Source organism: Suncus etruscus, chromosome 11 (assembly GCF_024139225.1).
Source record: "Suncus etruscus isolate mSunEtr1 chromosome 11, mSunEtr1.pri.cur, whole genome shotgun sequence".
Lineage (NCBI taxonomy): Eukaryota > Metazoa > Chordata > Mammalia > Eulipotyphla > Soricidae > Suncus > Suncus etruscus.
This window is the reverse complement of record NC_064858.1, coordinates 8835045-8850986: the sequence shown is the minus strand read 5'-3', so window position 1 is coordinate 8850986 and position 15942 is coordinate 8835045.

The following is a 15942-nucleotide window of genomic DNA, read 5'->3' as shown; positions in this document are numbered from 1 at the left end:
TTTGTATGCGGTTGGGGGGTCTGTGTGCTGCGCTGAGCCGAGCAGAACTGGCGAGGAGGAGTCGGCTCAACGGTCCAGGGCCCGGGGGTGGGGTGGTGGTGGTGGGGTGGCCGTGTCCAGAAACGCTGGACCGGCCACCGAGCTGCCCAGCCCCATGCGCCCGCAGGCCGGAGCCTCCCCAACACCCACCAGTGCCCCCAAGAACGCTGAGGCCAGCTCCCTCCCCAGCACCCCGTTCCTCTCTCCTCCAGCCCCCTTCCTTCTCTCTCCCTCGCTCCCAACATAAGATGTATTACAGCTTCTAGCAAATAAAAAAGCAATTGGGCTTAATCTGCATTCCGTCTCCATGGCGACCCAACGCGGTCCACCCGGCCACTCCTGGCTGGGCACCGAGATTGGGGGGAACGCCCCTGGTTTCTGATTGTGGTTCAGGCCCCCACTGGGCACCCAGACTGGCCCCTTCCCTCCAGTGCCCGTGGGTCATCTGGGCATCGGAAGAAAGGAGCCCCCGTGGGTTCTGGGCCTCCGGCTGTTGTGGGGAGCTCTAGGGATGGCGTTAGGAGGCCTGCGGGTTCGCCTACACCCGGTTGCAGAGAAACAGTGCCCGGGGAGTCTAACCTAAGAGCCTCCTCGCCGGCAAGGAGCTCCCACAGACAATCACCCCCTTTCCCAGGTTCATCCCGTTGGGCCTTTAGAATTCTTTTTTCTTTTGAAGTGTTGGCCTTCTCCGAGCAGGATTTGTTTTGAGAAAAAGAGGTTCTGTGTGTACCCCGTAAAAATTCAAACCGTTGCAGACGGGGAAACTCTCAGGTGCTCCAGATAGCCTTGATGGAGGCTAAACTGGGTGTACCAAAGTGTGTGTGTGGGGGGGTCGCTTTCCCAGCGTTGGTTCCCTTTTGAATTCGGATTGAGTTTTTGCAAATAAAAATCGGAGAAAACAAAAGAGCGGGTCCGGGAAAGTGCGTGGAGCTGCTTAGCTCCGTCCTCACTTCTCCTCGCTGGAATCTTGTTGAGGGCCCACAGGTTTTCATAAATAGGGGGCTCCCTGTCCTGGCCTTATAAGGCGTGTCCCCCTCTTTCCTGCCCAGACCCTGACTCCAGTTGACAGACAGGGATTTGGGGCCCTCAGCCCCTGCTCCCTCTCTCCCTCTCTGGCTCATCTGGAAGCCGTGACCCCATTTCGGAGGAACGAAGCGGACCCTCTCTCTAGATGGGGTAGATGGGGTTTGGCTGGGCTCTGAGCAGGCCCTGGGGCTTGGCTCTCCATCCTCTGCCTTCCCTGTCCTTTGGAATGTGCTAGAAAGGCCTGGCCCAGGGCTTTGAAGCCTTCCAGCTGCTCCCGTGGTTCAGAAGAAGCAGGTTTGGATTCTGGAATGTGGTTGTTGTATTTTCAAGCCAGCCCCCTGAGCTTACTCTGAGCAGCAGGGTCGGAATCCCGGTTGTGGGGAGCCCCAAGGAGGTGCATTTGTAATGGGGAGAATCCTGCTTCCTCCTCCTCTCTGCTTGAGACGAAAAGGAAAGTGAAGGCCGAGTTCCACCTGAAGGGAAAGAGCTGGAGGCAGTGCTGCAGGGCAGAGGGTCCGTCCCCCACCACCCCCACCCCCGCCTACCGCACACACCCCTGTGTGTGGATGAGTGAACCCCCAAACCCAGCCAGAGCCCCGGGGCCACTTGCTGCAGCGCCTTGAAATCAGCTTCTCTCAGACATCTGGGTTCTGAAGTGACGCTGGGCTGGGCTGGACTGGACTGAACTGGGCTGCGCAGAGCTGGGGCCAAGTCTCCTAGCCCATTCCCAGCCCCTTACAGGTGCCTGTTCTCCCCACATCCCAGCCCTTGGATGATCCCTTGACTCCCCAATTTTGAGCTTCACTTTTTCAATCTCCAGTTTGCGATTCCCCAAGCCCCACTGTGCAAAAATGCTCTGGGAACCACTGGCTGGGATACAGGATGGGCCAAAATCTCAAAGATGCTTTCTTCACACACACACACATCCCCGTCCCCCTTCTGCACCCCATTCAGGCCTTGGACTGTCTAGAGGCCGCAGGCTGGTGGTAGTTCCGGAGCCTGAAGCCAGGGAGGGTACCCTCCTCCTCGGTTGGCCTCAACCCCAAAATCTGCCCCATCCCCGCCCCCAGGACCGACTGATCCTCCGGACCCAAGAGCCTCGTGGAGCCTCTTCGAGCGAGCGACCTCCCGGGAATGGGGAAGCGAGGCCTGAAGCACGGCCTGAAAAGCATGAAGGGTTGGCATTAGGCGCTCATTTAGAGAGCGTTACTAATCCGAAGTTACAGCGCTAATTCCCTGATCCTGCGGCTCCCACACGCAGCGCCCAGATTAGAGGCAGGCCGCCTTCCCGCTCCTCTGCTCCGCTGTGCGCTCACCGTCCCAAATGCGTGCGCCCCGCGCCTCGGCGATCCTCGGGAGCGCACGCGAGGCTAATCCGACCCGAACCCCCCGGCCTGAGGGCCCAGGCCTGGGGATACTTGTCTCCCACTGGAAGCTGCACAGGAGCCCCCAGGACAACCCACAAGGCGAAGGCACACCCCCACCCAAATTCGGAATTCTACTGGTGCGTCCTGGTGCGTCCTGGTTGGCGTGGCCCAGTTTCAAAGCCTTCACCCCTCACCCGAACAGACTTGGGGTGTCCCTGTCTTCCATCCCATCGTGACTTTAGGCTCCCGCTCAGGTAGCCTGTTTAGTGGCCAGTCAGTCCTGGTCCCTGGTGGAACGCCGCAGTGACCCTTTCTCTTGGATGGAGTGCAAAGTGCTGGAACCGAAGGGGTCCAGGTAGGGAAGCCCAGAGTATAACACAGCGCATTGGCCTCACACACCCACTGCCTACCTGGGTTTAATCCCAGCGTATCTGAGGTCCCCCCAGGCATCACTAGGAGTGATCCCTAAGCTCTGAGCCAAGAGTAACTAACCCCTGGGCATCTCTGATTGTGACCCTACCAAAAAAATAAAAATAAAAAAGAGGGGTTAGAGGTATCCAGCAGCTCCCTCCTCTCCAGTCCTTTCAGCCTGGTTTGGTAGGGGAGGGGAAAGGGGTTTCCTGGCCAAACTTGGCTGCCCTCACTGGGCTTTAATTTTCCCATCCTGTCCCTCTTCACCCCCTTTCTGATCTTCACTACTGTGTGTGGTGTCTTGTAGGATCTCCAGAGACCTTGCTGAGGTGTTGTGGTTTGGCATTCACTCTCTCCCCAGATCCCCTTTCTTTTCCTGGGCTGATCCCAGCGTTACCCCTTATCTGGATCTGGGAGTGGCCAAGCTGTTGGGGGTCAGAATTTGGAAGAGGGGACCCCTTTTCAGTCCGGGGTGGTAGAGTTGGATATCTCAGTGGCAGCTGGGGCTGTCCCCAGCCTTACCCCTTGTCTGAGAGTGGCCAGGCTGTTGGGGGTCAGAGTCTGGAAGAGGGGACCCCCTTTCAGTCTGGGGTGGTAGAGTTGGATGTCTCCGCGGCAGCTGGGACTGGGGGAGGGGGGTCTTCAGCACCCGAGGGGAACAATGCTTCGGTCAGTGGTTCTGAGAACCGGCCAGTGCCGGCTCCTTCCTCCCAGGCTGTCTGACTTAAGCACCACTTAAAGTGGCCCCCGGCTTTCACTGCCCGCCCTCTTGGCTGTGTGAGCCACGGGGGGTTAAACAGAGGGCCAAGTCCTCAATGACTAGACCTTGGGCCAGGCTAATTGGTTTTGGTACAAGGGGAAGCTGGATTTGTGAAAAGCCCAGAGCCGCCTTTCCCACGCCAGAGCCTGGCCACAGCTTTGAGGCAAAGAGTTTGAGGGCCCCGGGGCCAGGCCGGACAGGTGGGCGCCAGCCAGCTGGGGGCTGTGGTGGACTTAGCTAGAAGGGCCACTCTCAGGGCTCCAGGTGGTGTCTCTGTGGGGACAAGCAGCCACACCCGACTTTGGAGAGTGCCCCGGGGCTCCTGGGGGCCTGGGGAAGCCCCTTGGTTGGGTAGGAGCAGCCAGCAGCAATAGCAGAAGAGTCCCAGAATTTGATGATGGGTCAGAGCACTGCCAGTCTCCAGGGAACCACCCCAAGATCTGAGCAACCTCAGGAGAGATGAGGCAGGGGCATGGAGGGAGAGGGATGCCGGGAGATGCTTTGCTTTGCTTTAGTTTTCGTTTTGTTTTTGTTTTTGGGTCACACCTGGCAGCAGCAGGGGTTACTCCTGGCTTTACGCTCAGAACTCGCTCCTGGCAGGCTCGGGGGACCATATCGGATGCTGGGATTCGAACCACCGACCTTCTGCGTGCAAAGCAAATGCCTTGCCTCCATGCTATCTCTCCGGCCCCTGTTTTTGTTTTTTAATAAAGGCCATTCAGCTCTTTTTAGACCTTCCAGAATTAAGCACTCACTGCATTCCAGCTTAAATTTGTCCATAGAGTGAGTGGTTTTAGGATCAGTGCTTGCTCGCTCTCGTTCTACGGCTCAGAACCCATGTGTAGCAGACCCTGTTGTCTTCTTCAGATCGCATGCTTGCACACAGCAGCCTCTAGAATGTTCCAGCCACATCTGGACTCTCCATATTCAACTAGACACTGATTGCAAGATCGGTCCCGCTGGAAATGGCGCTGCCTTGGCTGAGACCTGTGCGTTTTTCCTAAGGAATACCAGGCTAAAGAGCCCCCACCTTTACCCTTCTTATTATCTTCCAAATTTTCCAAATTTGCTTCTTATGGCTTAAGATAAGTAGGGCAGAGATGGATGCTCCTGTTGTTTCCCCCCCCTTCTATTTCAAATGTTTTTGTTGTTGTTTTTGGGTCACACCCGGCAGCACTCAGGGGTTACTCCTGGCTCTCAGAAATCTCTCCTGGCAGGCACAGGGGACCACATGGGGTGCCAGGAATCAAACCACCATCCTTCTGCATGCAAGACAAACGCCTTACCTCCATGCTATCTCTCTGGCCCCTTCTTTTTTTTTTTTTTTTTTTTTTTTTTTGGTTTTTGGGCCACACCCTGTGACGCTCAGGGGTTACTCCTGGCTATGCGCTCAGAAGTTGCTCCTGGCTTCTTGGGGGACCATATGGGACGCCGGGGGATCGAACTGCAGTCCGTCCTAGGCAGCGCAGGCAAGGCAGGCACCTTACCTCCAGCGCCACCGCCCGGCCCCCTCTCTGGCCCCTTCTATTTCAATTTTTAACTTGTTTCTGTAGGCAGTGCTGAGTCTCACATTGAAAATCTATGTATCAGTCCATACATGTGTCATGTTGTGGGCAGGTACCTTCTTGTCGCTGCATGCACCCTCACTGTGTTCAAGTAACTCGCAGTCCACTTCGGGGTGACACTGGGCATGGACCTGCAGGGTCACTTCTTGGCTGGAATTGGGTTAATTTTTCCTCTGCTAAGCCTCAAACCTATTAAATTAGTTCCTCATGCTCCCTTCCTGCCATCCTCACTTTCTGCCCTCACAACCACCCCCAAATTGCCAACCCTCCCACAGGCCAGTGGCCTCACCCTCACTTTTCCAACAGCAAACAGCCCAACCCTGCACAGGCGGGGTTCCTTAGTGTCACCCAATATACTAAGGTGAATTTATGCCTCCCGATGAGGTAGTATAATAAAAAATAAAAACTCAAGGGCCTTTGTCACAATAAATGTTAGTATTATTTTTTGCCGGGGTTTGGGTCCCCAATTTCAGGAGACGGAAGATAGCAAAGGAAGGGAAGATAGAAAAGGAAGGGAGTAGGGGTGGAGGAGGGGAGACCAGGACCCCTGACCTCTGCTCCAGGTTTACCTTTCAGGAGGGGCTGTGCAGCCAGGCGCATATTGAGGTGTGAATGCCCCCAAGTGGGGTTCTTTGTTTCCAGAGATGGGCCTGGGAAAGGGGGCGACCTTGCCTTGGGGGATTAAGGAGGGGCCTTTGTTTTTCTGAGGGTCTCATTTCTCTTCTCAAGGTTTCTGGCGCTAATTGATTCAATTCAGACATTCCTCACCATCCCCAGCCAGCCCCTGGCCTGCTGCATGGCTGAGAGAGGGGGCTTGGGGCCCACATCCCCATCTGTTGGGGGGGGTGCGAACCTTCCTCACATCCAGAAGTTGGGGAGTTGTGCTAAGGGCCCAGAGAAGTGCATGCTCTGGCCCCCTTCTACCAGCCCCAAGGCCCCACCTAGACCTAGAACATTCCCTCCTTCCAGAAGGTTCCACCCACTCTTTCAGGTCTTGTTTCTTCTCCCCATGGATCAGTCTTAGCTCTCAAAGTTCCAGACACTGACACAGCTAGGAGGTTTCAGGGAATGTTTGTGTGGGGTTGTGTCTAGTGTGAAGGGGCTGGGCCTTCAGCTTTTCTCTGGAAGGCGCCCTGGGATTGATTGGGGGGTGTGTGTCAGCCCCCACAGTGCCCTGATGGACCAGGGCCTGGTGAAATACTCTCTCATTTTGACTTCTCTTCAGCAGTTCCAGGAGCCAGAAGGAGATGTTAATAGATGGGGCTAATCAGACACACTCCCTCAGCTCCCAGCTAGCCAGCCCAGCACCGAGCCCCTCTTAGCAGCCTCACCCTCCCCCCAATCTAGTTCTGTGAGGCCCTGGATGGGGGGGACACCTGGGTGGTAAAGTGGCTTCCCTCCATCTGTGGCCTGGTTAACTTGCGCTGCAGGTTGTAGATTTGAGAAAGGAAGAATGCATAAGTGAGAGTGGGAGAGAGGGCGTATGGGAGTGAATGTGCATTTTGAATATGAGTGTGAGAAGGCATGTTAAGTATATAGAGGCTTTTATAATATTTCTCTTTGATGCATATGTGAGTGTCAGAGAGGGTATAGGTGAACTGTGTGCCTCTGCGATTATGTATGTAAATGAGGTTTCTAACCCCCTCACCTTGCACTGAAAGTAACTCTGAAAAGGCCCTTTTTTCTGGACTTTTAAGAGATTTGTACTGGGGTCTTCGGGCACCTCCCTAAGTCTCCAGTTCTCAGCCCCAGCTGCCACTTGTGCCAGACAGGGTAGAGTAAGAATAGGGGCTCTTCACTCTTGCACTTCTGGAAGAGCCCCAACTTTGTTTGGCTCTTTCTTTCTTTCTTTCTTTCTTTCTTTCTTTCTTTCTTTCTTTCTTTCTTTCTTTCTTTCTTTCTTTCTTTCTTTCTTTCTTTCTTTCTTTCTTTCTTTCTTCTTCTTTCTTTCTTTTCTCTTTCTTTCTTTCTTCTTCTTTTCTTTCTTTTTCTTTCTTTCTTTCTTTCTTTCTTTCTTTCTTTCTTTCTTTCTTTCTTTCTTTCTTTCTTTCTTTCTTTCGATTCTTTCTTTCTTTCTTTCTTTCGTTTTTGGGCCACACCCGGTAATGCTCAGGGGTTACTCCTGGCTATGTGCTCAGAAGTTGCTCCTGGCTTGGGGGACCATATGGGACACCGGGGGATCGAACCGCGGTCCGTCCAAGGCTAGCGCAGGCAAGGCAGGCACCTTACCTTTAGTGCCACCGCCTGGACCCCTCTTTCTTTCTTTCTTTCTTTCTTTCTTTCTTTCTTTCTTTCTTTCTTTCTTTCTTTCTTTCTTTCTTTCTTTCTTTCTTTCTTTCTTTCTTTCTTTCTTTCTTTCTTTCTTTCTTTTCCTCCTTCCCTCCCTCCCTCTCTCTCTCCTCCCTCCCTCCTTTCCCTCCCTCTCTCCCTTCTTTCCTTCCTTCCTTCCTTCTTTCCTTCCTTCCTTCCTTCCTTCTTTCCTTCCTTCCTTCCTTCCTTTCTTTCTTCCTTCCTCCTTCCTCCTTCCTTTCTTTCTTCCTTCCTTCCTTCTTCCTTTCTTTCTTTCTTCCTTCCTTCCTTCCTTTCCTTCCTTCCTTCCTTCCTCCTTCCTTCCTCTCTCTTTCTTTCTTTCTTTTGTTTTTGGGCCACACCTGGTGATCCTCGGGGTTACTCCTGGCTATCTGCTCAGAAATAGCTCCTGGAGGTATGGGGGACCATATGGGATGCCAGGATTCGAACCAACCATCTTAGGTCCTGGATCGCCTGCTTGCAAGGCAAACGCTGCAGTGCTATCTCTCCAGCCCCTTGTTTGGCTTTTTCTTTTGCACCAGCCACCTTGGGATTTATTTATTTTTATTTTTTATTTTTGGTTTTTGGTTTTTGGGCCACACCCATTTGATGCTCAGGGGTTACTCCTGGCTATGCGCTCAGAAATCGCCCCTGGCTTGGGGCGACCATATGGGACGCCGGGGGATCGAACCGAGGTCCCTCCTACGCTAGCATTTGCAAGGCAGACACCTTACCTCTAGCACCATCTTCCCGGCCCCTTGGAATTTATTTTTAATGGAGGTTGTATCTTCTAGAAGTTTCACTGGAGGGGGACAAAAGCAAAGCTAAGGTGGACCCCACAGATAGGCAGAGCCCCCATCTTTTGTGGAGGTGGGAGGGTGAATTTCCCCCAGGAACTGGAGAGGGGGAGTGGGGGAAAGGGAAGAGGGTGACCCACACTCCCTTGTACTCCCCCTACCACTCCCGAGTGTTGTCCCAGGGTGTAAGAATACCTTGTGCTTCTGCCCTTCAAGTTCTCAGCCTCCTGTTTCAATTATCCCAGATGACAATCTATTCACCCCCTTCTAGGGCTGTGTAGACCAGAAAGTCTTCAAATCAGAATTTTGGACCAGTGTGAGATTTTTCCAGGCAGCTCCCCAAGGTTCAGGAGGAATAGAAGGCGCCCCCCGAAGATGGCAGAAATGCTCAGTTCGGGTCTGGGGAGGATGGGAAGCTGAGGCCTGACCTTGAAAGTGCTCCTTTCCACCCCAGGAGGCTGAGGCACAGGGAAGGAAAATCCTTGGTGCCAGAGTTCTAGAACAGTAGGGAAGGAGTTTCCTCTGCATGCAGCCAACCTGGGTTCCATTTCCAGCATATCATAGCCTATGGCATAGGATCTCCTGAGCACTGCCAGGAGTGATTCCTGAGCACAGAGCCAGGAGCACCTGAGCATCTCCAGGTGTGGCAAAGGGAAAAAAAGAGATGGACAATCTAGTGTGATCCAACAGCAAGAGTGGAGGGATGATGGTGGTGGATGTGCCTTCAGTGGCTGGTCAAGGTTTCGCCTATGTTCCAGCCCTTACAACTCACTGTAGTCTTTATTTGGGATTTGGGGGGGGGACCACACTCAGTGATGCTCAGGGGTTACTCCTGGCTCTGCACACTCAGGGATCACTCCTGGCAGAGCTCAGGGTGTGGGGGCTGAACTCGAGTGAGCTGTTGTGTAAGGCAAATGCCCTCTCCGCTGACCTATGGCTCCAGCCCAAATTTAGCGTATTCTTAGCTATAGCCTCACTGTGTTGGGTATCTCTTTCCCCATCTGTGAAATGGGCCTTATGGTCCCCACACCTCTGGGCATCCTATGTGGACCAAACGAGGAAGCAGATACCAGCACCAGCAGGTGGCGTCTGCCCTGCAGCCTTCCAAACTCCACCCATGGGATAGTTTCAGGTGTGGGGATCCCCTCCTTGAATGTGTGGGCACAACAGGGTATGAGCTTTCTGCCTGGTCTTCCAGGGAGGGAGAATCTTAAGTGTGTCTGGAGATTTGAAGGGAGCAAGACAGTTTTGGGTCCTTGGCTTGTTGCAGCAAAAGGAGGGTGTCCAAGACCCAGGGGTTCACTCACAGCCCTTTTGGGAAAAATGGTGTGGCAGCAACCAAGTTCAGGTTCCAAAGTCAAGGACTCACATTGGCAGATTGAGCTCTAAGGGGTGTGGGTCAGACTCCAAGCCCTAGATACCTTGGGGGACCCAGAGGAAGGTAGACATTCCAGCCAGGACTGAATCCTTCCCCTGTGGGGCCAGGTCCCCCCTTAGCAAGCATCCCTCCCATCTCAAAACAGCCTGAAGGGGATAAAGTCTCCTGTCTCCTTCCAGGGGACTCACCCTGTTGGTGTTCAGGTGCAGAGCTGACATCTGTCTCTTTGGCAGCTTTTCCTCTGCAGCTCTGTCTTGGTGCATGGGCACTGGGTGCCTTCTGGCAGGTGGGTTTGCTGGAGCAGAGGTGAGTGTCCAGAGTCAGTGGTGGGACAAGAGGCTGCCCACCTGCACCCCAACTTATCCTTTGTTAAGGGCGTGTCAGAGGAGCCAGGTTCGGGGCTGGGAGATGGGGTCTCCATGGCATATGATCTCCACCCAACTCTCCCCTATCTAGGCTCTCTGTCCACGGAAAATGAGGTCCAATTCCCTTTGCTGGCACTGATGGGGGTTGGGACATAAGTAGGCAAAGCCAAGAGAACCCCCACTTTAAAGCCTTTGAGTTTTTTTAAAGCCCGGCTGGATGTCAGTGAGGGCAGGCGTGTAGAGGTTGGCCAAGCCCAGAGGGCAGGATGTGGCCCTGTTCTCACTGCCCCAGTGTCTGCACACTCCATCAGCTTCATCCAGATCTTTGTGTACACCCACTAGGTAACATCATCGCTAGGTTCCCTGCACCCTTGTGGCCTGCATTCTCCAGCATCCAGGAACGCGCAAGGCGCAGCCGCCAGCCATCCTCCTGCTCAGGGATCCTCCATAGTCCTGGGGAAGAGGGGGTGCAGCTGAGATGAAAATGTTGCCAAGGGAGGCCTGGTGGAACCTCAGTACTGTCAGGGGAGCTGGCATCCCTAGCACTTTCACCCGAGGTTCAAATTCCAATGCAACCGTGCCTGTGGCATCTCCTGGAAAGCACCAGGGCTAGGGCTTTCATGTCCAGACAATCTCTGGGATCCTTTCAGGGCCAAGGCTCCCTAGACCCAGCTGTGGAGACCCAGGCCTCCATAGGTTTTGGGATTGGGGGTGAAAAGCTGAGGTGGGTGAGATCCTTCTGAGGGGGCCGGGAGGAAGGCTGGTGCCTGGAGCTTAACTCAAGAGAGCTTTTGCACCCCGTGGCATTGGGGTGACTTTCCACTGGGTGACTAAAGGACATACATGACTCTATTTCTCACACCCTGAGTATGTGGGCAACTCTGAGGGTGGAGGCTCTTAGGCCTGGCAATGGTCAGAGTCCAGTCTTTGCTCCTGAAATGGATTTTCTTTTTTATTTGGGGCTGGGGGCTTACCTTGTTTCTTGCTCCTTGGGTCACTCCGCTGTGCTTCAAGGACTGGTGCTCCATAACCCACTGGACACCCCCCCCCCATCTCTCTGGGGTGGTTTCCTCCACTGGCTTGGTTCCCTCTGACAGTACCCTCTACCTCTTAGTGACTCTGACCATAGCTAAGACATGGCTGCATCTGGGGAACGTTCAGGACCCCACCCCCCAAAGCCAGGGACCCCTGTGGTGTGGTGTGCTTGCTGTGGGTGTGAAGCCTGAAGCTAAAGCACCATTTGTTTGTTTGGTTTGGTTTGGGGGCCACACTCAATGATGCTCAGGAGTTAGGAGACACTCCTGGAGGTGCTCTGGGGACTATATAGGACTCCGAGGATTGAACAGAGAACTGCAGCATGGAAGGCAAGTACCTTACTACTGTCATTCTAGTCGCCCATGAAGCACCCAGCATACTCACTTAGTACCCCAGAGCAGTGCTTGGGGACCATGCAGTGCTGAGAATATAATACAGGACAGGAGCAAAGGAGCAATAGACCATTGAAAAATAGACCATTGCCTGGCTGGCAGATAGATAAGTAGGTTCCAACTCCAGGACCCCATCTTCTGCTCCCCTGAGCCTACCAGGTGATCCCTGAGCACAGAACCAGGAGCAAACTGAGCATTGCTAGATGTACTCCTCCCCATATAAAAAGGCGGGACTGGAGTCATAGCACAGCAGCCGGGTATTTGCCTTGCAAGCAGCTCACCCTGGACTAACCTGGGATCAATAGAGGGGACCCACCTGGGATCAACCTGAGTTCAATTGCTGGCATCCCATATGGTCTCCTGAGCCTGCCAGGAGCAATTTCTGAGTGCAGAGCCAGGAGTAACCCCTGAATGCTGCTGAGTGTGGCCCAAAAGATTAAAAATTAAAAAAAAAAAGGGGGTGGGAGGCCCGGAGAGATAGCATGGAGGTAGGGCTTGCATGCAGAAGGGTGGTGGTTTGAATCCCAGCATCCTATATGGTCTCTGAGCCTGTCAGGAGCGATTTCTGAGTGTAGAGCCAGGAGGAACCCCTGAGCCAGGGGTCCTCAAACTTTTTAAACAGGGGGCCAGTTCACTGTCCCTCAGACCATTGGAGGGTCTGACTATAGTAAAAACAAAACTTATGAACGAATTCTTATGCAGACTGCTTATCTTATTTTGCAATGAAGAAACAAAACAGATACAAATACAATATGTGGCCCGCGGGCCATAGTTTGAGGACCACTGCTCGGCCTGAGCGCTGCTGGGTGTAACCCAAAAAACAAAAAAAGGGGGCTGGTGAGGTGGTGCTAGAGGTAAGGTGTCTGCCTTGCAAGCGCTAGCCAAGGAAGGACCTCGGTTCGATCCCTCGGCATCCCATATGGGCCCCCTAAGCCAGGGGCAATTTCTGAGCACTTAGCCAGGAGTAACCCTGAGCATCAAACGGGTGTGGCCCAAAAAAATCAAGGGAAAAAAAAAAAAACAAAGGCAAAAGGCAAAACAAGTACTCTCCCACAGAGCCACATCACAGCCCTAGCCCCTAATTTCTTACTCACTGCTGTGCTGTCAGCTTTGGTCCCTATTCAGGGTCTTTTCTTTGGTTTTTGGGTCATACCTGGTGGTGTTCAGGGGTTACTCCTGGCTTTGTGCTCAGAAATTACTCCCTGTCAGGCAGGGAATATACTATGGAATGGCGGGGATGGAACCATATGCAAGGCCAATGCCCTCCCCACTGTTTTATGGCTCTGGACCTTCTGGCTCTTTTTTCATTTTGTGCTTGTGGGGGCCACTCTGGCCGTGTTCAAGGAACCCTGAAATCTCAGGGATTGAACACAAGCATGTGTCCTGCATGCAAAGCATCTTCTCTCAGGATGTTAAATTTTTGGTTTGTTTTTGTTTGGGGTGGGGAACACAACCAGTGGTGTTCGAGGCTTCCACTGGCTCTGCACTCAGGGATTATTCCTGGAGGTGCTGGGGAACCTTAGAGGATGCTGGGGATCAAACCTGGGTCTGTCCCATATGTGAAAGGCATATGCCTACTGCTCTGGTTTGTTTGTTTGTTTTTGGTTGACCTCAGAATCCTTTCTTTTGACAGTAGGTAAAGTGCCAGTTCTCAGCACCTGAATGGATATGCTTAGTTCTGGGATTTAAGGGTGGGTTTCCTCAGAGAGAAAACTCAGAGAGATGAGTGAGCTTCTGGAGTCCCCCAAAGCATCCTTGGGTTCCCGCTCTACTTGTCAAAGTTTAGAATTATGGGGGGGGGAGGTATATCTCTTGGGGGGCAGCTTCCCTACTCCATCCTCATTGCTGATTCTAGGCAGGATCTTCCCTGAGCGAAGTGGGGTGCCAAAGACTGAAACCCCAGCTGCAGAAGAGCACGAGGATTCAGCTCCCCAGATTAGTGGCTGCGAGGATTAAAGTTCCCGGAGGAGCATGGCTGGTCTCAGGCCTCCTTCTTCCGAGCCGGGAAGACATGGAAACAGGGCCGCACGCCTGCTTAGGCAAGACCCTGTGTATAAATCGAATTTAGCAAATCAGATCATGGTTTAAACACACTATTTAAAGTGAGCACTGGCAGCGTGAAGCCCTTTACAAAGGGAAGGATCATTTTGTGATGCTAATCGGGCAAGTCCCAATTTATCTCCTTTGTAAATTCAGACTTGACTTTCCTGGGGGTCCTGAGAAACTGGGGTGAATTGCTAGGGAATCCTGGAGGACTGTCTGTCCTAACTGCCTTTTCCAAACCCCTCATTTTCAATGAGTGTGTGTATCCTCACTTGTACTGGTGCCTCATCTTTTTATAATTCTATTCAACTCACCATTCACTGGTCCTGCTCCCTTTCATGAGTTTGTTGTTGCTATTGTTTGTTTTTTGGGTCACACCGATGGTGGCACTCAGGCTCTGCTCTCAGAAGTCGCTCCTGGCAGGCAGGGGGGACCTTATGGGATGCCGGGATTCAAACCGGGGTCCATCCTGTGTTGCCTGCGTGCAAGACAAATGCCCTATCACTGTGCTATTGCTCGGGCCCCTCTTTCATAAGTTTTGGATTCTGCCTGATAGGGCTATTAGAACCATCTCCAAGTTGGAGCTGACTCTTCTTTTATTTCTGGCCCTCTGGACGAAAGACCAAATGCCCTTAGGATAGCTTAGGATGGCTCTGGCCAAAATATCCTTACGGCCCATCCCAGACTGACTCAGGCCCGGATATCCGAATACCTTGTTCCTACCAGCTAGAATCAGGATTCAAAAGGTGAAGGAAGCTGTCTCTGAACTGCTCTAAGAGTGTTTTCTACACCAGGCCATGGGGCCTTGCTTTGCAGAGAAAAAAAATCACATCAGAGACCATCTGGGGGATGATGGCGGCAGGGAAGAAGATGAAGGAAGAGATAGAGCCAGGTTAGAGTGGAAAAATGGAAGTGAGCAGGAAGGAAAGGGGGTGTTTGTGCTGAGCCGCCTGACCTTGCTTCACTCATAGGCCCCGATGTCACGTCTTTGTCAACGCCACCGCTCTTGGCACGATTCTGGTAATTATGTGTGTGTTGGCATGGTGACTCGCAGTGCCTGCTAAATACATGCTTGTTCTTGCCTTCTAAAGCAGAGAGGGGCTTTTGTGGGGAGCCTGTCCCAGAAGTGGGGGCAGAAAGCACCCCAGCCCCCAGAGCGGCGCATGCGTGGGCATTTGGATGGCTCCGGCCCCGGGTGACACATGCAAGTCCTGGTGCATCCTTCCTGTGGTCTTTTTATGTTTGTTTGTTTGTTTGTTTTTGGGGTCACACCTGGCAGTGCTCAAGGGTTATTCCTGGCTCTACGCTCAGAAATAGTCTCTGGCAGGCTCAGGGGACCATATGGGTTGCCGGGATTCGAACCTCCATTCTTCTGCATGCAAGGCAAATGCCTTACCTCCATGCTATTTCTCCGGATCCCCTGTGGTCTTTTGTCCCTGATGTTGGGGAGGTCTGTGCCAGAAAGAATTTCTGTTCATGTGAAGTGACCCAGTTTCTAGACTCAAGGCTTTGTCAGGAGTAATGGGTACCTACCCACCCTGAGGGACTTGGGTGGGAACACCAATACTCGGAGTTTATCTTAACACCTTGTTGCCTTCTTCCTGGTGTCCCAAAACTGTGGATGGTGGCTGTGTGCCATGGACACTCCAGCAGGTCAGCTGTGAGGTTGACAGGACAGATGTGCTGTTCTAGAACAGCTGCTTCTAGAACATTTGTGGAGATGCTCAGGAATCACTCCTGGCAGTGCTCAGGGGACCTGATGGAATGCCGGGGACTGAACTACAATAGTCTACCATGTGCAAGATAAATAAATGCCTTCCCTGTCGAACTATTGCTCTGGCCCTGGCTTCTAGAATATTTCAAATGGGCCCTTTCCTTGCTTTGTCTTTTCGTGGGTATAAGCAAGAAAACTGAGATCTTATCCAGGCCAGAGCCATGATACCATGAATGAACCAGTATTCTGTGCCATATTTGATCCCCCACATGGCTGAGAGTGATCCCTAAAAGAGCTCTGGATGTGATTCCTCCCAAAAAATACCCAACAAGTGCATGATAGCACAGCAGGGAGGACATTTGCCTTGCATGGTTTTGATCCCCAGCATGCCATAGAGTCCCAAACCTGCCAGGAGTGTTCCCTGAGTGCCACCAGGTGTGGCTCCAAAACAAAACAAAACAAAAAATCCAACAAACTTCTCCTGATGCTGACACTCTTGGCCTGGTCAGCTAGTTCACCCCGAGCTGTGCCCACAGGGCTGGAGGTCAGTCAGAGAGGCACAGGCCTATATGATTTTAGGGAACTGCTTGGCGGAGTCAGAGATGGGGAGGGAACTGGGGGAGAGCTGTGAGCAGAGCATATACCCTCATACCTGTGCCATCTCCCAGCCATCTATCTCCTTCCTGTCTAACCTAGTGACAGGAGCTGATTGCATGGGGCATGTCCCCACAGTTAGGACTCTAAGACCAGGGCAATGTGGC